The 26,214-nt window shown below is 38.1% G+C and overlaps 1 long non-coding RNA gene across 1 annotated transcript in view; it reads left to right on the top strand.

Annotated features, from left to right (window-relative positions):
• LOC127494726 (uncharacterized) overlaps positions 1-26,214 on the top strand; it is a 578,474-nt gene that overhangs the window by 494,101 nt on the left and 58,159 nt on the right. The window lies entirely within an intron of this gene.

The raw sequence follows: 26,214 nt of genomic DNA, 5'->3' as shown, positions 1-26,214 counted from the left end.
CAGTGGTGATACACTAAGATAAAGGTGTGAGGAATCACTTCTACCTCCATAGGGAATATAATTCATTTATGTTTACTGTTCAGATAACTATCCAATCACAAAAGGACAAGACATTGTTGAAGGAAAGGCCGGTTCTGGGTTTTTTTTTTTTTTTTTTTTTCCACTCTGAAGACAAGGAAGAAAGTTTCGATTCTTATAAAAATGAAGGTGTCAAGCAGTTCTTCAAAGCAAATAGACTGGAGGTATAGGCCTAGAAATACTCATGCAAATACGCAAGACACCAGTTGAAGTGTTATTGAAGAAATAAGTGCGCACAAAACTCTTTCTGGTAAAACCAAATGATCCATTGCTTATTTGTTCAGGTAGAACAGGTGTATTGAAAATAAATGCTATATATATCAGGATGTGCTGAGTTTTTTACACATGTCCTACTACATCTGACAGATTGTTTTGTGCCTTACGAAACATGCTACCCATAGTTTTCTTAATTGCTTTGTGTTAGTACAATACACAAAATCAAAGTATCCTTTTCACCACCACACACAAAAAAAAAAAAAAGTTTCATCTATCTATATAAATGTTTCATTCACAGTAACTGCATTTCATAAAGCTTATACTCTCAAACTTTTGATTTGCATCTCTTTTCGTTCAGTTTAATACATTTGTCTATTATTTAATCCAACTGAACTTCTGAACAGTTCTTTTGGCATAGTTTCTATAGAACTTGTTTGCATTTTTGGATATGGATAACCAAATGTAATGAATTCTTTTTACATCATAAGCAATTTATCTTAGATGATGACCACAATTTTCAAAGTGTGTGCATGTGTGGTTCTGGTGAACCCTGCGTAATGAACCAAATGTCCCAACAAGGGTGGTAATAACAGTGATTTTAGACCTTGTGGGGACATTTTTGTTTTTTTGGTCCCCATGAGAAAAACAGTAATGATATTTTTATAAAATGTAAAAATGTAGTATGCCATGTGATACTGTAAACAGAGGCTTTAACGTAGTAGAGACATTTCAGTAACTCACCCTTCATCTGTAAAGATCAACTACAGTATAGTTTCAGTCATATGGTATTGTGAGAACATTTACTGTATTGGCAGCAAACTCTGTTCTAGTACAAAACCTCATTACTGTGTCATACTTCATCACACCTTTTGATAACACACTGAATAGATACTATTACAAACATTATGGATTTTATGTCAATTATGTCATTTAGGTAATCTAATTTCTAATGTGCCATCTGTAGCCTGTGTAACTGTTATTTCAGCAACAAGGGTGATTTGAAACGCATCTTGCATTGTTTGCTATTGAATGAACTGATTGTTAAAAGTACTAAACTCAAAGAAGAACATACTGTTGCGTTTCAGTGAATAAACCAAACGTTCTCACCACATATCACAATGATCTTGTGTTTTGAAACAGTGATTATGTAGAATGAAAATATGTACAACTAGAATGAAAGCATGAGATCAGGTTTTGCTGTGTTACAAGTGTGGTCAATTTGGAGTTTTGTACTAAGAGTTTTGAAAATATACACCTTACTTGTGAAAATAGTACCAAAGTGAATAAAAAACTGTAACTTGAAGAATGACTGTTTTAACTGCAGGTAGCACAAACACAGAACACAGACATGGAAAAGAGTTTCAATCAAGTGAAATGGTTGAATGGTTTAAGAGTCTAGGCCCAGTCACCTACATGTTAAATGTAAATGAAAACTGTGTGAAGAGAAACTAAATGTTAAGTGGCACACAACAAGTGGAAGTGGAAATGTTTGTGTTTCTGTAAATGAAACTGACTGTACTTCTGAAGGATCGCTTGTAACTAGCTTGCTAGACTTGGACTAGCATGTAAATATGGGCTTTAAATGGGAAACAAAAGACATAATGGAGACCTTCTCTGACCTTCACTCTCTGACCTTAACTACTACAGGCGTTCATAGGAACCTGTGGTACCACAACACTGTCTACTTTCTTTTCTAATTATTATTATTATTATTAATTCTGTCTGTCTGTCTGTCTGTGGTGATCACCACCCCTCCTCATTAAAGGACGTTAATAGTTTTACCTTAAGTTCATAATGAATACAAGAGCTTTGTGAGCCATGTAAAACCAAAGTTTGAGTTAGTTAATATGGTTTTGGTTAGAGTGTGTGATTTTGTGTGTAAAGTTTGAGGTTAGTAGCCTACAAATATGAATTTTATGTGAATTATGGACAATACATTTGACAAACCTTTAAGCTAAATTCTGACAATATGCTTTTCTAGTTTGTTTTTAAACTTAACTGAAATATTTTTACTGTAATTTAGCAGAATAGAGAAATGGTAACTTGGTAATGTAAACTATTATTTTCCTAATTAGTAACGTGGTAATGTTAATGTGCCTATATCAGCCTCACTACCCTCACAAATGCGAGTTGTGTTGTGATATATTTATTTATTTATTTATTTATTACAAAAGTAATGAGAATTTGGGGGATTCATATGAATTATGAAAAAATGCAGTGGTGGAAAATATGGTCATAATTATCATTATGCAAAATAAAATGTCATATTTTTAGGGTGTTCAGTAGGTGTCACTGCAGGACTATTGGACATCACATTAATACAAACTAATTCTGCTCACAGTGATATTAGGCATCTTTTTATGGCACCATTTGTCATGCACAAACACACACACACACACACAATGTCCTAATAGACATACATCTCCACTGTAGTGTTTTTGCAAATGCATATACCATTAATTTCATTACATTCTAATGTTCTTTACCTCTGCAAATACCCTTAATGGGTGACGTGTGGTTGCACATCTCTCATGTTGCTTTTAAAGTCATGCACAGTGTGTCACAGCAGAGTCATCGCTGCACCCACACACATTGCTGTATGTGTATGCGTGTGTGTGTGTGTGTTGTGGTGGGACTGGCGGAGCTGAGCCTCTGTGTTTCCTGCTCTGGCCTGCAGTCTGGGCTGTAATGGCAGCGCTGATGACAGCTTCTCTTTCTCAGGCTGCTGCATTAGTTGTTAGAAGCAGTCAGACATCCGTCAGCACATCAGCAGCCGCACCACTACAAAGAGCTTGTGACTATCATAATAGTAACCGGGTCTCAATCAAAACATTTACACAGGAAAGTGAAACACAAATATTTTGCGTCGGCAGGTTGGGGCAAATCTCTGGCACTCGGAATGAAACGTGTTTGTGGTTCTGCTTCATACCGTATTGGCAGAGATGGGAAGGACAGGGCCGTTTGGAGGAGAATGCAATGTGAGGCTCGTGGTTTGAGGATCAGCTGTAATAGTGCACCCTAAATCAGTTTATGATGTGCTGAAAGACATTCATTTGAAGGGCTCATTTTATTATTGTGCCAAGACACTCTGGCTGTATCTGATGTGAACACTCTAGGCTGAATCTCATGGAAACATGTCCAGGTCGCATTTCAACCCAAAATTAAAAGAAAAATATAAATATTCTGTTCGCGCTGTCACATTATTTTCATGATATATTATCAATATAATTATAATTTATTTCATTATTCATTTTATTCATTATTCAAAAAACAAGTACAATGTATTGATGTACAGTTGTGTTGATGTTGTATTGTAAGGTTAGGAACAGGTTTGGTGGTATGGGTAGGTTTAAGGGTGGGTTAAAAGGTAAGGGAATGTAATTATAGATGTAATTACAGAAATTAATTGCAGATGTAATTACATGCTGGTAAGTATAATGTATAAGTACAATGTAAAAGATGTATGTACATAAGTTAATTGTATCAAATGATTAATTTAAATGTTAATACATAGTACACTGTAAAAAAAAACGTAAAATTTTGCAAGTTTTTGCTAATATTTTGTAAGTAAATTTCAAATATGGAATTAAGTAACTCTACTAAACTAAGTTAAGTAAAATTAACAAAGAAAATAAAGTCATTTTAACTTGGTCAGTAAATGGTAAGTGTAAAAACAGTTGGAAAACAGCGAAAAATCGACCTCATTAATTATTCAAGGCCCAGTGCATGATGGGAACACCAGTATCAGAAAAGTTGAGTAGTTTTACTTAATTTTATAATGTTCATATTTACGCTTTAATTTCTACAAGCTTAAATTGAGTAAATAAAAATAAATATAAAACAAAACCTAATAAAAATGACAAAAATACAGCAACATAACTAAATCACCTTTGAAAGGTAATGTTGTTTTTGTCCTGTATTGCTCTTCTCTCCTCCTCATCTCACTAACACACCAGTGGGCGGGGCTAACGTTGCAATGATGAAGTAGGCATTGATTTTTTTCTGCAGAGGCAGCATTTCACCTATCTATAGGCACATTCCGGGACGAGTCGTTCGCTGGGCCTGGTGTCAATAAAAGCTTTTATTGGACTAACAAGGATGATTTCAGTTCTGAAACTTACAGGATATTCTTATAGTATGATGACCTCTTATATATCAAAAGCTCAAGGAAAAGTTGATTTCTCAATTCATGACCCCTTTAACTAAGATTAATAAATGCTGTAGAAGTATTGTTTATTCTTAGTTCATGTTAACTAAAGTTGTTAACTAATGAAACCTTATTGTAAAATATTACCTGTAATTCTATTATTTCTCATTGTAAATCTACTATTTTTCATTTTAAAAAAGGTGGTTTTTTTTCTTCCTTTTTTTGGTGCACACTGTAGCTACGTGAGAGAGAAATATTACAGACAGGCAGAAATGAAGTACAGATGTATGTTGCATTACATGCAAAGGCCTGAATTAATGCTAAATGTAATAAAGCGAGTTTGTGAATGAGCGGGTGAGTGGGTGCATTGCATGCATCAGTCTGCGTCTACTGTTAACTGCATTCCCAGACTTCTCAGGTCTGTCTTCTTAAGTGGGTCTCTCGTTTTGGTTCCATGGTAAAGTTTCAGGTCCATGACTGGTGTTTTTTGAATCACACTGAAATGAAGTATAGAGTTTGATAGCATTCCCATTTCATTCCCTGCATGCTTAAGTGTCTGGACAGTAAATTCATCATCTGTGCTACTTTTTGAAGTCTGGATGGAATACATTTTGGAAACTCTGCATTCATCACAGACCTAAAGTCACTGATCTGTGCAGGCAGACAAAGAATTTCATGTCTATTTTCCTTCCAGTTGAGTCTCTGAAGTCTGTTAAAGGGAGTCGCACATTAAAAAAAAAAAAAATGTTAATTACAAAACTGACTGGTGCATGAAAACAAGTGCACGACTTCACAGTGATGAAAGAAAATCTCCACTGATCTGAAGAAATGCACAATGGAAAAAATGAGTAACCTTTGATCTGCGCATACAGTGATCATATTAACTTTACACCCTCAGCTAGCGATGTGCGGCTCCGCACAAAGCTAGGCTGTATTTAATCACATTAATAGACTGTCACTAACCTCAAACACAACATACACAGTAGTAAAAAAAATGTTTGCATGTTCTGATACAACATGAATGCTGTGATTTGGTTTCTAATGTGTCATAACTGTTGTTTAACGCATTGCTGTGAGTTTTCTGATTGGTTGTTAACTGGCTAAGGTCAAAAGAGCCCATCCCCAAGTCTCTATGAAATTCTGCGGTGTTCAAAAAGTGGAAATTCCATGTTTTGCTATTCAGGATCAGGTAAACCTTCTTTGTCACGTACACACCAGGCTGCTCAGTCATTAACACTCAGAACTTTTTGACTGTGCTAATGCTTACCTGCATTGACTTTACCTGCTGAGTGTAAATAAATACCTGTTTTGGTTCACTCATCTCTCAGTCTGGTTGTATTCGGACAGAAAGCCAGACCAAATAACAACATGAACCCTGCAGGCCCTGATCAATTTCAAGACCTGTCTGATTCAGTTCTCAGCACCCCTGGGTTCAACTCCTCACCAGAAACCTATACATCTCAGAGCACTTCTTCAGCTCCTATCTATGTTTCCAGTCCCACGGTCAATCCGGCACCCTGCTCTGGCTCGGCGGAGGACTGCAATGGCTTCCTGCTTCAATACTCTCTTGCTCTGGAGATGCAGCTGTATGGATTTCCCATGGAAAATTTATATAGATCAGTCCTCTTCCTACTCTCCGGACGAGCTCTACAATGGGCAGAAACTACAGGGCAACAGACTGGACTGGTGACACAATCGCTCAGCAGTTTAGTCACTCGCTTCCTTAAAGTTTTTCATACAACCTGTTTTGGATTCTTTCGTAAGTGACCGATTTTATCATTTATGTCAAGGAAAAAGTTCTATCAGTTTCACACCCTTGCAGCTTCAGTGGATGGACTGAACAATGTCTCCTCACTACCTATCACCTAGGACTTGAACCCACATTGCGGCTGCATCTCTCAGCATACAATGCTTCCTTGGTTTCTCCAAATTTTACAGTCGTTTTAATCAAGAGCTACAGTTCCATAACTGCACTCCTCACATCTCTCCTGAAAAGCAAGCCAGGTCTCTGTCCTGGAACTCTGATTCCAACTCCTAAAAGACACCTTCACCACCACTCCATTATTGATACACCCCAGTCCAGACAAGCCATTTACAGTAGAAGTGAATGCTTCTACATCTGTTGTGGGAGTGGTGTTGTCACAGCAGCAGGGGAAGCCTTCCTGACTCCATCCATGTTTCTTCTTCTCAAAGAAACTTATCCCAGCAGGGCAGAATTATGATATTGGAAATTGTGAGTTGCTCACCATCAAGCTGGCTTTGGAGGAATGAAGGCATTGGCCATCTTATGATTTTAAGATGGCCGCTTAAACACTTCCGGTGGCTTCATCGCCAGCTGGCAGTTTAGAAAGTAATGAGCAATCCAGTCATTTATATAGATCAGTGGATTGAACACATAATTCGCATGGGCATGACATCGCATTTTTGTACTTTACATGGAGATGATAACAGTATTGTTTTCAAAGACTTGCACTTTGAATCCCATTTTCAAAAGTTTGTGGATTTCAGCACCCCAAAACGCTGTCATATAAATGAACGGCCAAAACGTTTTCAGTTTTTAGTTGAAAGCAGTGTCATGTAAACGGCCCCTTAGACAGGGTCCAGTAGACCAGTGCAAACGTTACTGCTGCTCGTCAACGGCAGCTGTCACAATTGCTAGGCTATAAGAACATAGCTAGACCAAGGGTGTCCAAACTTGGTCCTGGAGGGCCACTGTCCTGCAGAATTTAGCTCCAACTTACCACAACACACCAGCCTGGAAGTGAGAGCGCATGAAAGCGGTTTCTGCGCGGAACGCCGCAATGATATTAACAACGCTAGCAATGCGGATCATAGATCATATACGGACTGCAGTAAGCGCGTGTCAAGTTTCATGGACATATTGCAAATAGCGTTGTCTCAGTCTGCATCTAGTTTTGTGAAATGTAACCACACTTCAGAACGTTTAGCCATTGCTCTGTGTGTTGTGTTTAAACAAGTTGCAGGGGTGACGTCGCACGTTCTCTCTCTCTCTCTTTCTCTAACGTACCTCTCGTGCCCAGATGCTTTCTCAGGTACCGAAATTTGGGGCCGATTGATTTAATGTGAATCGGTACTCGGTTAGCTATGTACAGGTTTATACTTGTTTATACTTCTGCTGTTGTATGCTTATATTTATGTTTAATAATGTAGCACCGTGGTCCTGCGAGGCACAACATTTCGTTCCACTGTATGTCCCCACATGTAGCAGAATGACAATAAAGCTTGACTTAACTTGAATTGAGATAAACCATGGCCAACTAATATAACTAAACCAATGGCATACTAATATGAACAGTGAACAATAAACTGGGTTAAAAGAAGTACTTTATCATAAAAAAAAAAATAAAAAAAAATAATCTTACATACTTCATTATCTAAATCAAAACCAAGTCTGGATTATGTGATCTAATCTGATTTCAGAATCTTTTTTTCTTTTTTCTTTTAAAAACCTATTTTACAGATTTAATCCAACTTGATAGCCAATATCTGATAAAAAAAAAAAAAAAAAAAAATTGGAAAAACGCTTGGAACCTCTATTTTAAGAATGTATGGCCTGGATTCCTCCTACATTTTTTTTTTTTTTTTTTTTTTTTCAATTTTATCAGACAAATGTCTAATGTTAATGTTAAATACCTAGTTTAATGGATTTGTTCAATTCATTTCATTTATTAAAATCTTTACTAAAGTCCACACATACTGTACCATTTTCACCAACACAAATAACAGTCAGAACTTTTTCTAGAATTTTTTGCATCCCATGACCAGCTATTGAGGGTTACACATTTCGTGATCTTATATCCATAATCTCACGTCACACATCTGTGATTTTCCTGTGAATGGACTATTGTTATTTTAAAAATGACTTGGCAGGGTTAATTATAAGACATGAGATGTGTTAATAGGCCTGGAAACTATTCTTCATAACTGTTAAAGCTGTCATTAAATTCAGCATTTTCCCAGGGGCTCAAACACATGCCAGGCTGACAGATCTCAAAGTGACCACTATTCTCTAATGAAACCACCCAAACATTGTTGAAAACCTGTTTCTTTTCCCAACACTCCAAACACTGTGTGCGAGCCGGGGCAAAGGCGGACAGGAGAGCTGTAAGAAATGACTTTTCTGCTCCTGGGTCTCTGTTCATATTCACTCTTAACAGCAAATTAAACAATGACAGGGCGGGGAGAAACTACAGACACCTCATCCAGATGTGTGAAAATAAATCTGCTCTAGGGTGGAGTGTGTCTTCAACAATCATGGAAATTTCAAATGGTTGTGCCACTAGGAAGGTAATATGTGCAATAATAAAAGCAGTAAATTATTGCTGCGCAAGTCAGAGGTTTCATGAGCACAGTGAATTACGTGAATTCTCTCACTGGCCTATGACCATACATGGGCAAATAGCATCTGTGACAGGTGTTTTAAATAAGCACTCAAGTAAAAAAACCCAAAAGCAACCTGCTCGGAAGGTCATTATTTATAACTTTTGTCAGTCAAGCTCTTATTTATTTTTGTTTAACTAGCTGCTGTTTATGTTTTTATGCTCAGCATTATTTCAAAGTTAGTCCCACAAAGACCATCTATTTAAGCTTCCAACAGTGGGGTCTAAAACCATATTAAAATCAAAGGTCTTTGTCATTTAAGTCTGGAAATAAAGAGAAATTTTGAAAATTGAAGAAGAAAAAAAAAAGTAAAATATGAATTCAGGCTTCTGAGGCAGCATAAAGGTTTAATGATCTACAACAAAATAGAGCTTTGGTGATAACTAAGCAAATATTTGATTACTACAATAATTTTTTGCTAAAAATGAAAGTGGAAAAGGTTGGTCTAACCACCAACCGCTAACATTCAAACTGCGTTTTTATTTTTTAGCTCAACTGTCAGGGAATGGAACGCACAGGATTGTGTGATATCACAGGCAGTGAAGTACGGAGCCCCGCACATGACATGCAAGAAAGAAAATTAAATCGTGCGCACGATTTACTAATTCGATTTACTAAGCCTAGGCCTATTTTTTTCCTGCATGTCATGTCCGGGGCTCCGTAGTACGGGACACATTTATGCTGCTTCAAAAATCAGTCAGATTACGGTATCTCAGTGGACAGCATGTGACACGATCATTGGATTCAGATGTGCATTGTTGCGTTCTTACCTCTGTATGCTGCCTGTGGAGGCAGCATTTTCCAGCTTTTAGATGCAGCCCAGGGCTGGTGTGTTCAAGTCATGTAATTTACGAGTTGAAGGGACATGAACGTCACCACAAATGTGTAATTTGAGTGGGATTTTTGTTATGTCACTATTTAATAACTACACTGGAACAAACTCAATATTAACTCTTTCCCCATCAGCATTTTTTATCATTTTCACAAAACTTTAATGGCCCCCAGAATATTTTGTTGTATAAATATCTGAACATACAATATTTTAAAAGAAAGAACATAGACCAAGTAGATCGAGTCCATCAACACCCCCAAAGCTTCACATTCTTATACATCTTTGTGGGTTTGACACTTCATTTGGTAATTTAAGGCAGTTTTGATTTATGCTGTTGAATGTATGGTGATCACGTTAGATTGCTTGCGCATAAGCAATGCTTCTATCACTTGTTTCTGCTTTTTCTTCACTTTCTTTTTGTATCTCTATTTCAGAAGATGCATAATAGTGCCCCTTACCATATAACAGTGAAAACACTGATTGCAGTAAAATCTTGTCAATGGCAGGGAAAGAGTTCACTTTTTAGGACCTACTAATATCTAACAAGAAACTCTGATTACCAAATTAGTAAGTAATAACACACAGTTAAAAACCGATAGTTTACTATTAGCTAATCAATAATTACTATTTTTCATGCCTCCCAGAGAACTACAGATATAGTAGTCAACATTTGAAGTGGATCAAAAAAGATCATCAAAGTTGTCCTGAGAACTAAATTGTCCTATAAGAAGGTTTTAGGACAACTTTGTTGAAAGATTTTGATCCACTCCATATATTAGCTGCATTTTAGCTTGCTTATAGAGGGTACGCACGTGACGTCACCGTCGACCGTTATGACTGCGGTTACGCCCACTGAGTGGCAAAAGACTGAGTGGCAGCATTGGTTTTCAGCGTGAATGCCACGAAAAACACACAAAACACATCCAAAACGGGAAAGAGCTTTGCGACTGACTGTACAAATAGCTTTGACACAAAATCTGAGGTATATTTTTACAGACTGCTGAAAGCTACAGAAAATTCACAGAAACAGCTGGACTCCAGGCAAAGAAACATGTTTTGCAGTTATCATTTTGTGTCAAAATGTTGGATTTTGCGGTAAAATCATGCCCTATATATTGTATTGTTATATATTGTGTTGGCAACTCATCAATTAAATATTCTGCATAATTGGGTGTTTTTAAATAAACACTGACAAAAACTATACAAGTTTTAGGGCTGGACGATATGACGATATATATATAACATTGATATAAGTGATCACTCCGATTTAGACTTACCTATATTGTAGTTATATAAAGTGTTCACAGGCAGATTTGCTTTATGTATTTCCCCGGCGTCGAAATCAGGCACATATAAATGTCAGGAAACACGATTTGCCACTCAGTCCAGCTGAGGGAGCTTGTTCCGGCGGGAAAGTGACGTCTATGCATACCCTCTATTGTGCTCGAGCACAATCTAGTCCACATGTCATTAGTAACATGAAACTATGCTTGTAACCACAGGTCGAGAGCTGTAGTAGCAAACACAAGTTTGTGATGCTGTTTGCTAATGTTCGTTGGAACTATGGTTTCAGGAAATGGCGAAACGTTGAACTATGTAATTAATGGAGGAACTTTTGACCAGTTGGCTAACGTTGCTTTTGGGAAACGCACCCCAGAGCAGAAGAACTGTGTTGGACACTTCTACTACAACCATTCCCTTCCAACCTAAATGCCTGTGTGACGTATCCTGATTGATTTAACAACATGTTTGTTCATCTATAGAGGAGAATTGGCCCTCCGACTGAGCCTGGTTTCTCCCAAGGTTTTTATTTCTCTATATCTGTCACTTGATGGACTTTGGGTTCCTTGCCACTTTCGCCTTTGGCTTGCTTAGTTGGGGACACTTAATATTTGGCAGTATTATTGATTTGATGGCACTAACACTATAGGATGAGAACAAAACTTCAACTGAATTGAGCTTGATAATGACACAATTGTTTTCTGCTTCATAGCTGAATCTTTTTTTTTTTTTTTCAAAACTGATGAAGTGTGCAACATCGACACCGTTATTGAACTAAACCGAACATTGAACTGACTCAAGATGAATGATATTATTGTCTTCTGTAGAGCTGCTTATAGCTGAATTGAACTTGTTTCATAATGAATTAACTTCACACAGTAATAATGACACTATTATCTTGCTACAGCTTCTTTACAGCAGAATTTGAATTTGTCTCATATCTGATGAAGTTTGCATCATTACTTTCCTGTTTATTATTGTGAAGCTGCTTTAAAACAATTTCTATTATAAAAATCTATGAAAATAATAGTGATTTGACTGCACAACACCATGCTGTCCTCTGCAGGCCAGTAACATAAAGCAGTTGTAGTGCATATGCATCAGATGGAGTATTGATGGTATATGGTCACTTGTTAAATGGAGTACAGTCAGAAAGGCTCGAACACTCAACAGTGTGTGAGACATAAAAACAAAATATACCCAAGCCTCAGACAGATCGACAGTGGATTGCACAATGGATTGCTGAGAACTGTAGGCCAGTTGTCGGTTTATGTTCAATGACATGGAAATACAACTAACAATATACTGACTTCTTTCGGTAATGTTAAATACTTTGCCTCATGTAATGTCTTCTCTCAGCAAATATTGATATATGTGATTAATTTGATTAAAAACAATCCTAATTATTAATTTGTGATGAGAATTTTTGTATTAAATTTGAAAAGAGTGAAAAATAGAGGTATTTTCACTAGAAGACACAGACTTGTCGACCTCACTGTCAACTCTATAATAATGGAGCTAACATCATGTAGATCAAAATGCATTCCCCATGATGCTGATTTCTTTTTCCAAAACCTGTTCACACACCAACTGTGTCTTTAGGTCTAATTTAGAAATGGAAAGGCCAATTGGAAAATAAGGACTAAATATAATCTTCTGTGTGCAAGGAGACAGGCCACTGGGTGGCTAAACAAAAGAGCAATCTGCTCATTTATCGTGGTTTCATCACCCTTGATCACGTTTCCATAAATATCAGTGGTATCGCTAATAAACACAGCCCTGTTGAATGATGAGGAAGTGCTCGTCATGCAACAGGTAGGTGAGGCGTCGCATTGGAGACGAGGGGTGTGTCGGATGGAAACGCTATTATATTCTAGGTTTACAGAATGTTTCCTTTTCGTTGTCTGTCGGCGCTGTGGCTCGTCAGCGTGACTTGCCTGTGCTCAGGTGCGTTTCCACAGCACTGACGTCATGGGACGACCTTAGCTAGTGTACAGTCATGACAGCCCTGCATACAGATTGACCTTCGCACATACGGTGTGAATATGATGAAGATTAAGACAACTGAGGAAATAACACCACCCTTCGTAACCAACATCATTCCTGAAAGATTATACAAATGTTGAACTTTACAAGTGCATGTCTTCCTCAAGTCATCTACTGCAACTCAGTTAGTTGCTTTGCATTACTGTGCACATGTAAAAAAAAGGAAAAACAAAATGGCAAAAGGCCACTGTCCTTCCTATCACCCTAAACAGATTGAATAGTTAATGTTATATGTCATAAAGCTGTTGAAAAAATGGCCATTTATTAAGCAGCAACTCAGGAACAAAAGAAGAGTTATCAATAGTGCCATTTGCTAAAACAGGCATCACTATTACTATCAGTTTGCTTAAGGTTACTTGGGGTTGAGAATTTAAATATTTCCCTAACCTACATTTTGTTGCATTTGTGCTACAGACATGAACAATATCTCAAATTGTTTGGTCATATTGTTATATTATTGAGTGATTGTACATATAATTGGGGGAGATGGTTGTGGCCAAAATGCCCCTGCCGTGACTAAAGTGAAATTGAATAAAAAGTGTTGATTAAGGCATTACATCACATTTATCTGAAGTCATAAACCACTTCAGTCTATAACTTATTCCCATGATACTTAAAATAACTAATTTGAAGTTTTGATTTTCTAATACACAAAAAGCTAATCTAATTCATAAAGGCTAACGGTTCTTAGCTTGTTTTGTCTGTGTAGCCAGAACTTAAAGGATTAGTTCACCCAAAAATGAAAATTCTGTCATTTATTACTCACCCTCACGCCGTTCCACACCCGTAAGACCTTCGTTAATCTTCAGAACACAAATTAAGATATTTTTGTTGAAATCCGATGGCTCAGTGAGGCCTCCATAGCCAGCAATGACATTTCCTCTCTCAAGATCCATTAATGTACTAAAAACATATTTAAATCAGTTCATGTGAGTACAGTGGTTCAATATTCGTTGACTCGGCTGTACATCATTGCTTACGTTGCATGAGTGCCCACAAAATTGTTTAATGCAGCATTCTATATGTGTATATATGTGTGTTTGGGTGTTTTAAATATAAAAAAAAAAGAGATGTTTGTGGTGGGATAAATTAAAAGCGATATACGGTGACGTCACAATCATGTTGCATGGTGGTATATGGAGCTGCCTGAAGTGTACATATGAAGTAGACTCACTCCCTCTGTCAAAATCGAAGGAGCTAGGGTCTGTCCATATAAACTTCCCTCGTCCACTTCACGAAGTGGAACACACTTCAAAATGGCGGCAGGGATTCCCCCAAGGGGAAGTACTTAGGGAAGGTCTCTAGTGCCTGTCTAAAACTGGAGTGGAACGCAGCCCTAGTAAAGAATAACATGTGGGGTGTTTAATTTTTGTTTAATTGGGGTTGGAGCTAAACTCTGCAGGACAGTAGCCCTCCAGGAGCAGGTTTGGACACCCCTGCTCTATAGTATTCTGACTGATTGAATTAATTGGTTAAATATTAGGCAAAAAAGTAAACAAATCCAGTGGGCAAATATTGCTCCTTAATGTAAAAATGTAGTTTATTTTGCTTTTTTTTTTTTTTTTTTTTGCAGTAGCTAAATGAATAGCTACCGCAGAGAGTAACAAACACTAGCAATTTACAGAGACTGTTGCTCATTGAAGTCCCTGTAGGAATTTCCATGGCTGAGTGTTACAGGCCTCATTTGATCCTGATGATCCAGTTTTGGCGATGTAATGATAAGGCCTCTGGAAGTGCGATTACAACCGTGCCACAAGGGAGACAGTTTTCCGACCCATGGCTTTGACTTAAGTATTCATGTGGAGGAGAACCATCATCACAATCATTATAACACAAACAACGACCGATATATTCAGGATATTGGACGGGGCAGCAGCACTCAACCCTTAACTCAAATCTGTCTCGGGCTGCGCTTGGGAATTGCTTGTCATGTGGGAAACATCATTTTCTCTGTGGGTGTCTGTTACAGCTACAATTGTAATATTGTACTCCAATCTGTCAAAGTACTGAATGCATTTTAAGGAATGAGATGAGATCGGTCCAGGAGAAAGACTGAGCTGACACTTATAAGCAATTACAAATGTGTCAATTTTTGGCTGTTCCTTTTTTGAACCTGCATGCAAAGCTTCTAATTAAAACCCCAGATTTAATATTGGAGACACATGTTATTGTTTATTGACGCAATAATGACTATTACCGTTGCTCATACTTTGGTTTGTGATTTTCTAAAATACCTAAAATCATGTAGACTTACAATTATTTACAATAAAAGGGGGTAAAAAAAACCTTTGTGCCAGGTTCTGGTAAACTACCTCCCAAAATATCCTACCGTCATTTACTGTTTTAATTTTATATGTAAAGAATCTAATGATAAGTATAAAACAAAAGTCTTTGGAGGTTACAAAAGTCTTTTGGAGGTTGGATGTGTAAAAGTAGTAGAAATATATTGTTCTCTACTAGGGGTGTAACGTTCTCGAAGAAAATTTTTTTTAACCATACCATTCTCCACCCAGAATTGGCACGCAATTGCACCTTGGTTCATCTCAAATCTGATGACACATACGCATCTATACTATGGTTTGTTGAAAATAAGAATGCAAAAAAACAGATGCAAGAAGATGCGAATAAGAACTATTATTTGTTCTTATTTTCTTTATTTTTATTTGACAGTGGTCCTTTTTTCCCTGAACATGGTACATATTTTAACGATCTAAGCGCATGGTCTAAAGTGACGCTGAGCACGTGCACTCAACTTCTTTGGTCGACCATGGCGAGGCCTGTTCTGAGTGGAACCTGTCCCGTTAAACCGTTATATGGTCTTGGCCACCGTGCTGCAGCTCAGTTTCAGGGTCCTGGCAATCTTCTTATAGCCTACGGCATCTTTATGTAGAGCAACAATTCTTTTTTTCAGATCCTCAGAGAGTTCTTTGCCATGAGGTGCCATGTTGAACTTCCAGTGACCAGTATGAGAGAGTGAGAGCAATAACACCAAATTTAACACACCTGCTCCCCATTCACACCTGAGACCTTGTAACACTAACGAGTCACATGACACCGGGGCATTAATTGCTGTGTGTTGAGTCATTTTGAGGAGACAGCTAATTTACACTCTTATACAAGCTGTACATTCACTACTTTACATTGTCATTTCTTCAGTGTTGTCACATGAAAAGATATAATAAAATATTTACAAAAATGTGAGGGGTGTACTCACTTCTGTGAGATACTGTACATGCTATAGTGTACAAAAGAAATAACAAGTAACAAATCATGAGTTGCATCCGAAATTCTATTATTTCAGAGTGTGTACTAAATACAATGAGAACCTACTTCAGTTCTTTAGAAGTGCTAAATTGTTTTAGCTATTTGTTTGGAGTTTGATAGGTGCAGGAGTGGTTAGTATTAGGGGGTCAATGTTTGGCCAGTTTACATGGCCAGTGATCTTGACATTTCTTTATTTTCCAAGGAATTTGCATTGAAAATCTGAAGGGAAACACAGGCCCAGTTAGAAAGGGCATGATGCTTCTGTAGCATGTCGTAATACAACAGATACTCTTGAAATGGAAAAATTTACTCATGTATTTCTGTAATGTGTCCTCGGCTGCAGAATTGTTGTGAATGTCCGTTCTAATCTTGCTGTCGACAGTGATGCTGTTACTGAACATAACATATTTCTGCACATCTTGTTCTTGTTTTTTTTTTGACAGCTTCAAGTATTTTTCCAAGCTGTCATTGAATGTACAGATTAGTTTTTTCCCATGACTCTATACTGCTTTTTCTTGTGATGATTGTGACCCTGACATGATAAAGAGACAAATGACATAACCCAATCTCTCTTAAAAGAATGAAAGCTCCGCACAGTTTTTCACAAGTCAGTTGTCTCCTGTCAAGAATACGGTGCCCTCTCCCAGGCACTGAGATCAACCATAGCACGCTCGTCCAAAAGCCTCAGAAACTGAGCAATTAATGGTGTGGTATAACTACAAACACTTTTGGCCTTGATTCATGGATGGAAAACAGCATTAAAGACAGAGTTCATCTCATTTTCATCAAGCATTGATATGTTTTCTTTGGACAGCACTTAACAGCACATCATGTTTAATTATGATGGAAATGTGCAACATGAGTGAGAAAGATACAGAAATGATAAACAAGAAATCTCCACTGTTCCTATAATGCTAAACATTGGCCAGATGTCTTTATGTCATAAAACTACAATAAAGCATGTATTATGTAGCATGAATATTTGCTTATGGGAATGTATGTTGTCACATAGTTTTCCTATAGATGAACTGTGGGTATTTACATTGGCTATCTTAAAGAGATTGTAACACATTACTGTGAATGTTTGAACGAGTTGGTATGCATCACTCTTCACCTGCCATTGTTTTTGTGTCCATGTGAGAACACCTTTGTTACACTGACATGTGAGGTCGGATTTCAATTTCAATACAAACTGCCTTGCGTGCTCTGTCAATGCAGGGCAACATTATAAAAATACCATTGTTGTTTATATAGCGATTTTACTCTTGCTATGACAAGTGTGGGATTAGCACTGGCTCACATGACATCAAACTCATGAACACGCATAATGATGTTTAGATGATGTCACAGGCTTCAGATAAAGGCAAGGAAGAAAGGGTGAAGAGCAGAACCACCCTTTAACAGCCCATGTTGGTCGGAATTTATCCAACCTTAAAGCAGAATGTTTGTAGAGTTTGGGATTAGGTGGTATTAGCATGTCAATGTCAGGTTCAAAGAGCTCCTTCATGTTTAAATACTGTACAAAAAAAAGAAAAAGTAAATCTGTTCTCTTAGGCCATGTTGAGAAAGATGTTACATTGTACTTTCCGTTCTGTACAAAAGCTAAGAAAAACAGAACATAAGCGACGCTACTTCAAAGGTGGGTTCTCGCTCCTGTTCACATGCCTGTGGCCAAGTCACGCTGCCCAGTTTGGCTGGATCAGCGGCTGCCCTGCACGCATTTGTCTCGTGCTGCATTTGCATAACAATTTTCCGCTTGAGCGAGTTTTTCAGGCAGAATTAAGTCAAACGAGAAAAACAATGTGACTGGCATCTTGTGAACATTGGACAACTTCTCCACCTTTGTGCTTGGCATCAGCTCAGAGACAAATTCAAGTATTTATTGGTGCCTCGCAGGACTAGCTTTGTGTCACTTTGGACGAGGTCACTCAGTCTTGAGCCAACACACATGCATAAAACTTTAACACATGCTTTTTTGTTTCATTTCTCACTGCCTTACCCAAAATCTGCCATGTTCAATTTATTCTTCGTAATCAATCGCTCTGGCTCTGTGTGATTTCTTGCGCTAGAGATGAAATTGGGTGGCTTATCCAATGAGGATGATTTGCGAGAGTTGCTATCTCAGACGCTTCCGTATTCAGAAGATATGCCTGTTTTTACAGTGTATCCCTAATGATGAGGTATCATTTGGATCATTTAGGTCAACATTTGACATAAACCTGATGAAATGTGAAGCATTATAACTCAAACAAACTACTGAAATAACAACTCAAAGACAACCCAACCCAAACGCAAGAACCCAACCATTTTACACAAAGATTATGAAAAGGAAGGACGACCACACCTGTTTAGGATCTGATAAACCACTGCATGGTCTGACTTCCAAAATCAATGTTGTGTCATGTCTGTAGCGGAGGAGAGAAGGAAGCACTTGGTGTGAAAGAGCACACCCGTGACAAAATCATTTCACAATATCACCTAAAGACTCATCCTCCCCACAAAAGATGACCTAATATGTCATATAACTTCCATAATTCCAGCTTTCCTTATGTGTAATGCTACTCTAATGGTGCGTAGTCAGGCTTTAATGAATTGCTTTGGCCTGGACTGGACTGAGAACAGATAAGTCATTGTAAAGGCCTCAATATACTCACAGCAAAATTATTTTTTGTACTTCAGTTAGGTATAAAAAGAAGTTTAAAATACCTTTTCAGTGGGAAACAACTTTTCAGCAGCATTTAGATGAATATGTGCTGCGTGCTTTCCTCTCAATAAGAAAATTAACACAACAAAATTGGCAGAGTGAGAAAATAGCAGTTAAGAAAGCATTTGATCATAGCGATGTGGATGTTTGCGCAAACTCTGCAATTCAGCACTCCAGTAAAGTCACGTCATGTTTATTTACATAGCACTTTATATAATAGATTGCTTTAAAGCAAACAGCTTTACAGTATTAAACATGAAAATGGTGTCAGTGTTGCTTTCAATTACAATTATAACTTAATGTCTTCTAAAGCAGCTCACTAGTATGTTCATGTTTTTATTCGTGTCTGACCTCAATGGACTGAACAGAAGAAATGAACAGCTTCATTTTCACGTCAAAGAAGGCGGAGCCTCAGATCCACATCCTGTTTAGACATTAATGGCTGTGTGTTGAGTTATTTTGAGGGGACAGCAAATTTACACTGTTATACAAGCTGTACACTCACTACTTTACATTGTAGCAAAGTGTCATTTCTTCAGTGTTGTCACATGAAAAGATATAATAAAACATTTACAAAAATGTGAGGGGTGAACTCACTTCTGTGAGATACTTTATGTCATGGACCTAATCATTGACCAAAGGTAGTTCAAAGGTGTTTACCAGCTGGAGCAAAATCCAGATGAACTTAGTTTTTGCCTGATTTTGTTCAAAATAATGTCACACCAGTTCATTCTTCAGTTTCGCTTGAAGCATATCTAGGCCTTAATACTAACTTCCAGTGTGGAGGACTGAATAAGTTGTCCTGGGCCTTGTGATAAGAGGAGCCCACTAAGGTTTAGCATTGAAAAGTAACCAAAATGTTTATTAATTTTAGTATGATTTAATTTGATTACAAAAAAATTGATTAACATGAGTCACATTTTTGTTCACTTTTTGTTCACACTTTATATTAGGTGTACTTACATAAAAAAATAAGTACAATTTACTTATTGTGTTGATGTTTGTAGCGAGGGAAGAAGGAGGCGGGAACTGGTGAACGTTTTACATACTTTAATAATGTTCAAAATAAACAAACACAAAACAAAAGTAAAAGCGGCAGCCCCTCACGGACGACTGCCGCACACACACATGACAAAACATCAGTAGTCTAGGCCTGGTCCTCTCTCGTCCTTCACTGTCATCGCTCCTCCTTTTATGCTCCTGGAACTCCTCCGTGAGAAACTCGAGACCGGTGTGGCACGCAGGTGGTACTCTTTCTCACGGCTCTCGGCCTCGTCCTGCTTGCCACAATGTTGTATTGCAAAACACTTTTATTGCTATTGAGGTGGATATGGTTAAGGTTAGGGACAGGTTTGGTGGTATGGTTAGGTTTAAGGTTGGGTTAAAGAGTCAACAGTGTAATTATAGATGTAACTACAGATATTCATTACAGCTGTAAATACTTGCAGGTATTTTTTTTTTTTTTTTTTTTTTAAATATAAGTACAATATAAATACATGCACGTACACAATAAGTGCATTAAGTGCATATCAAATAATTAAATATTAGTACATAGTAGTCAAAGACACCTAATATAACGTGGGACCTTTTTTTATAAATCATGTTTTATATATATATATATACACTATATTGCCAAAAGTATTGGGACACCCCTCCAAATAATTGAATTCAGGTGTTCCAATCACTTCCATGGTGTATAAAATCAAGCTTCTACAAGACTGCTTCTACAAACATTTGTGAAAGAATGGGTCGCTCTCAGGAGCTCCGTGAATTCAAGTGTGGTACTATAATAGGTACTGTGATAAGTCCATTCGTGAAATTTCCTCACTACTAAATATTCCACAGTCAACTGTTAGTGGTATTATAACAAAGTTCAAGCAATTGGGTACAACAGCAACTCAACCACAAAGTGGTAGGCCACGTAAAATCACAGAGCGGGGTCAGCATATGCTGAGGCACACAGTGCGCAGAAGTCGCTAACTTTCTGAAGAGCCAATAGCTACAGAACTCCAAGCTTCGTGTGGCCTTCAGATTAGCTCATGAATAGTGTGTAGAGAGCTTCATGGAATGGGTTTCCATGGCCGAGCAGCTGCATCCAAGCCTTACATCACCAAGTGCAATGCAAAGCATCGGATGCAGTGGTGTAAAGCACGCCGCCACTGGACTCTAGAGCAGTAGAGACGTGTTCTCTGGAGTGACGAATCACACTTCTCTGTCTGGCAATCCGATGGATGAGTCTGGGTCTTTAGTGGCTGCCAGGAGAACGGTACTTGCCTTACTGCATTGTGCCAAGTGTAAAGTTTTGTGAAGGGGGAATTATTATGGTCTGGGGTTGTTTTTCAGGTGTTGGGCTTAGTTCCAGTGAAAGGAACTCTTAATGCTTCAGCATACCAAGACATTTTGGAGAATTTCATGCGCCCAACTTTGTGGGAACGGTTTGGGGATGGCCCCTTCCTGTTCCAACATGACTGCGTACCAGTGCACAAAGCAAGGTCCATAAAGACATGGAGGAGTGAGTTTGGTGTGGAGGAACTTGACTGGCCTGCACAGAGACCTGACCTCAACCCGATAGAACACCTTTGGGATGAATTAGAGCGGAGACTGTGAGCCAGGCCTTCTTGTCCAACATCAGTGCCTGACCTCACAAATGCGCCTCTAGAAGAGTGATCAAAAATTCCCATAAGCACTAGGGGTGTAAGAAAATATCGATACACATCAATATCACAATATTATGTTTGGCGATACTGTATCGATTCTCAAACACACTGTATCGATATTTATTTATTTATTTATTTACATCTAAGATTCGTGGCTTTGTGTTCGGTCTAATCCAAACCGCTAGTTGCTAGATGTCAGTGTTATCTCAGAACCTAAACTGACGCGGAGAAGCACAAGGCGCCTGCATCCCTAGCGTTAGCATTAGCAAACCCAGCTCACAAGACAATACAATTTTTCAGGCTCCCGCCGCGGTGTACAAAGCTTGTGTGCACTCATTTTGGCTTCAACTATAAAGAAACCACAATAAGGAGATCGACAAGAGTCATGTTGTTTGCAAAATAGGCCATGTTAACATCCAATACTCAGGAAACACATTGAATCTGCCTGAGAGCTCACTTAACATCCCGACGCCATCCACGCTGCTGAGAGGCGTTTCAATAGAATATGTAATGTGTACTGCACGCTTTCCTCTCAATAACAAAATAAACACACAACCAAAATGACAGCAGAAAGAAAGCATCTGATCATAGCGATGTGGATATGTTTGCACCAACTCTGTTCAGCACTTCAGTGAAGGTACGTTTATTTAAATAGCACTTTATACAAAAGACTGCTTTAAAGCAAGCAGCTTTACAGTATCAAATATGAAAAAGTCATGCGGTCATGGAATGGACTATGATGACTTTCTGTTGTTAAATACTTTAGAAATTAAAAACTGCTATTCTGTGAACCTTTAAAACATATACACCTAAATAATCAGGTGTAATAAAGTGATTTGTGATATAAATGCAAATAATACTGTCTTGATTAAATAAAATATCACAATATATCACAATATATCGCCTTTCTTACAGTATCGCTAATATACCACAATATATCGTATTGTAACACCTGTATCGTGATATGTATCGTATCGCCAAATTCTTGACAATACACAGCCCTAATAAGCACACTCCAAAACCTTGTGGAAAGCCTTTCCAGAAGAGTTGAAGCTGTGATATATATATATATTGCCAAAAGTTTTGGGATGTCTGCCTTTACATGCACATGAACTTTAATGACATCCCATTCTACTTTTTGTTTCCAAAACAGCCCTGACCCATCGAGGCATGGACTCCACTAGACCCCTGAAGGTGTGCTGTGGTATCGGGTACCAAGATGTTAGCAGCAGATTCTTTAAGTCCTGTAAGTTGCGAGCTGTAACCCTCTGCTGGCTTGCCTTCTTCCCATAGTGCATCCTGGTGCCATGTGTTCGGACGCACACGCACCCAGCCATCCACAGAATGTAAAAGAAAACGTGATTCATCAGACCAGGCCACCTTCTTCCATTGCTCCGTGGTCCAGTTCTGATGCTCATGTGCCCACTGTTGGCGCTTTCGGCGGTGGACAGGGGTCAGCATGGGCACCCTGACTGGTCTGCAGCTATGCAGCCCCATACGCAACAAACTGCGATGCACTGTGTATTCTGACATCTTTCTATCAGAACCAGCATTAACTTCTTGAGCAATTTGAGCTACAGTAGCTCGTCTGTTGGATCGGACCACACGGGCCAGCCTTCACTCCCCACGTGCATCAATGAGCCTTGGCCACCCATGACCCTGTCGCCGGTTCACCACTGTTCCTTCCTTGGACCACTTTTGATAGATACTGACCACTGCAGACCGGGAACACCCCACAAGAGCTGCAGTTTTGGAGATCCTCTGACTCAGTCATCTAGCCATCACTTTGGCCCTTGTTAAACTCGCTCAAATCCTTACGCTTGCCCATTTTTCCTGCTTCTAACACATCAACTTTGAGGAAAAAATGTTCACTTGTTGCCTAATATATCCCACCCACTAACAGGTGCTGTGATTAAGATATAATCAGTGTTATTCACTTCACCTGTCAGTGGTCATAATGCTATGCCTGATCGGTGTGTATATATATATATATATATATATATATATATATATATATATACATACATATAATTTTTGAATTGGGGGTCGTTTAACCCAAAGGTCCAAGGGCTGTCGGACAGAGAGGGAAAATGTGCTCAATGTAAATAATTCATTATATTTTGCAAGTTTTCTCCTGCTGTCTGACAGACCTTCGAACTTTGGATTATTACCCACCAATTCAAAACCACAGCTGTATTATTGGGCTAAAGGGAAAGGGAGACTAGCCACAAAAAGAAAAGAAAAAACTTTAGTTGTGAATTTTAGTAACGGTCTTGCTAACTTCCATGTGTGCGTGGACCCTAATAGAAAGCAGACATAATTAATATGAGATTCCTGTGTGTGATTAATGATATTGATTCAATTTTCCAATCCCATGTTTTCCCCAGTTCTGAAAGTTTCATCGGTATTGCCATGGCCAATTAGAATGATTGCTCACTGCTGGCATCAAAGGACGCTGGGAGAATGTATCTCGCATTGGAACTTGCGTACTTGGACGACAGAAAAACAAGTCTGATGTCTCTCATTAGCCTTTGTACATAATCAGAAGGGATGGATGGAAAATGTCAACTATTCAAATAATGCCTCACTGTCGGCAAGTATAAATGATTACATGGATTAAAAAAAACAAAAAAAAACAAGATGTTAACAACCCCAGCTGGACGTACATCTTCATCTGTTTCAGTGAAAACCCTTCATGTAAAAGCTCTGCAGTGTAAATATCACTGCAAACAGGAAAGGTTAGCCCACTAAGTTGTAAAAACTGATAACCCAGCCTGAAACGGAACTATTAGATGAAGCACAATGAAAAAAAAAACAACACTCTTTATCAATGTTTGACTCACACAAACGTAATAGAGTTATCTCAAATGCAAATGTGTATATTGTAGGCGGCATTTACCCCATGCCTAACCTTGTGCTAATCGCTTGTGCATCACAGCCCATCTCTCTTTAGCCAAGATGTACTTGCATAGCAGGTAAATCAATGACATCATTCCAGCTGCAGTAAAATAAATAGTTCACCCAAAAATCGAAATTCTGGGACTAACGGTTTCAAATTTCGAAACTCACACAAAGCACAATGAAAGTCTTGTTAATGTATTAGAAAAGTACTCCATATGACTCTTTCACTGTCCTCTGAAGCCATATGACAACTTTTGGTAATGAAATTCAAGTCTTTATTGATGAAAGTATCTAGTACCTAGCTGTGCTTGCATGAGAAACATTTCTCAGTATGCATTCTTGTCTGTACATGTGTTCTTGTGTCTATTTTTATACATCATCAGTCGCTACCCAAGTACTGTTCCAATTCAAAACTCACATCTAGCCACATTTCTTTTAAGTTTCATTTAAGTTTCATAATTTTATATTTTTATTTAACTTTAACTTTGTAATAGTACACTTAGTAATTTTGAATTGTATGCCTTTCCTTATTTCCTATTTTAAAACTTCTGTTATGGCTATTATTGTTTAACAAACAGAAGCAGGGTCGTGTTTTATATCATACATAAATACATTGAATATAATAATGTGTTCCCTGAATGACATATCATATATTTTTTATATTTTTAAAATGAAAAAAAAAAAAAAAATTATAATTTGTTTTATTGTACAACCCGAATTCTGGAAATGTTGGGATGTTTTTTAAATTTGAATAAAATAAAAACTAAAAGACTTTCAAATCACATGAGCCAATATTTTATTCACAATAGAACATAGATAACATAACAAATGTTTAAAATGAGAAATTTTACAATTTTATGCACAAAATTAGCTCATTTCAAATTTGATGCCTGCTACAGGTCTCAAAATAGTTGGGACGGGGGCATGTTTACCATGCTGTAGCATCTCCTCTTCTTTTCAAAACAGTATGAAGACGTCTGGGCATCGAGGTTATAAGTTTCTGGAGTTTTGGTGTTAATTTGGTCCCATTCTTGCCTGATATAGGATTCCAGCTGCTGAAGAGTTAGTGGTCGTCTTTGATGTATTTTTCTCTATAGGTGAAAGATCTCGATTGCAGGCAGGCCAATTCAGCACCCGGACTCTTCTACGGCAAAGCAATGCTGTTATAATAGCTGCAGTATGTGGTTTTGCATTGTCCTGCTGAAATACACAAGTCCTTCCCTGAAATAGACGTTGTCTGGAGGGGAGCATATGTTGCTCTAAAACCTTTATATATCTTTCAGCATTCATAGTGCCTTCCAAAACATGCAAGCTGCCCATACCGCCCATACACTTATGCACCCCCATACCATCAGAGATGCTGGATTTGAAGTGAATGCTGATAACACGCTGGAAGGTCTCCCTCCTCTTTAGCCCGGAAGACACGGCGTCCGTGATTTCCAACAAGAATGTCAAATTTGGACTCGTCTGACCATAGAACACTTTTCCACTTTGAAACAGTCCATTTTAAATGAGCCTTGGCCCACAGGAAACGACAGCGCTTCTGGACCATGTTCACATCTGGCTTCCTTTTTGCATGATAGAGCTTTAGTTGGCATCTGCAGATGGCACAGCGGATTGTGTTTACTGACAGTGGTTTCTGGAAGTATTCCTGGGCCCATTTAATAATGTCATTGACACAATCATG

The sequence above is a fragment of the Ctenopharyngodon idella genome, chromosome 14 (assembly GCF_019924925.1).
Source record: "Ctenopharyngodon idella isolate HZGC_01 chromosome 14, HZGC01, whole genome shotgun sequence".
NCBI lineage: Eukaryota > Metazoa > Chordata > Actinopteri > Cypriniformes > Xenocyprididae > Ctenopharyngodon > Ctenopharyngodon idella.
Note: the sequence above shows the minus strand (reverse complement) of the source record. Positions and strands in the feature narration are given on the sequence as shown.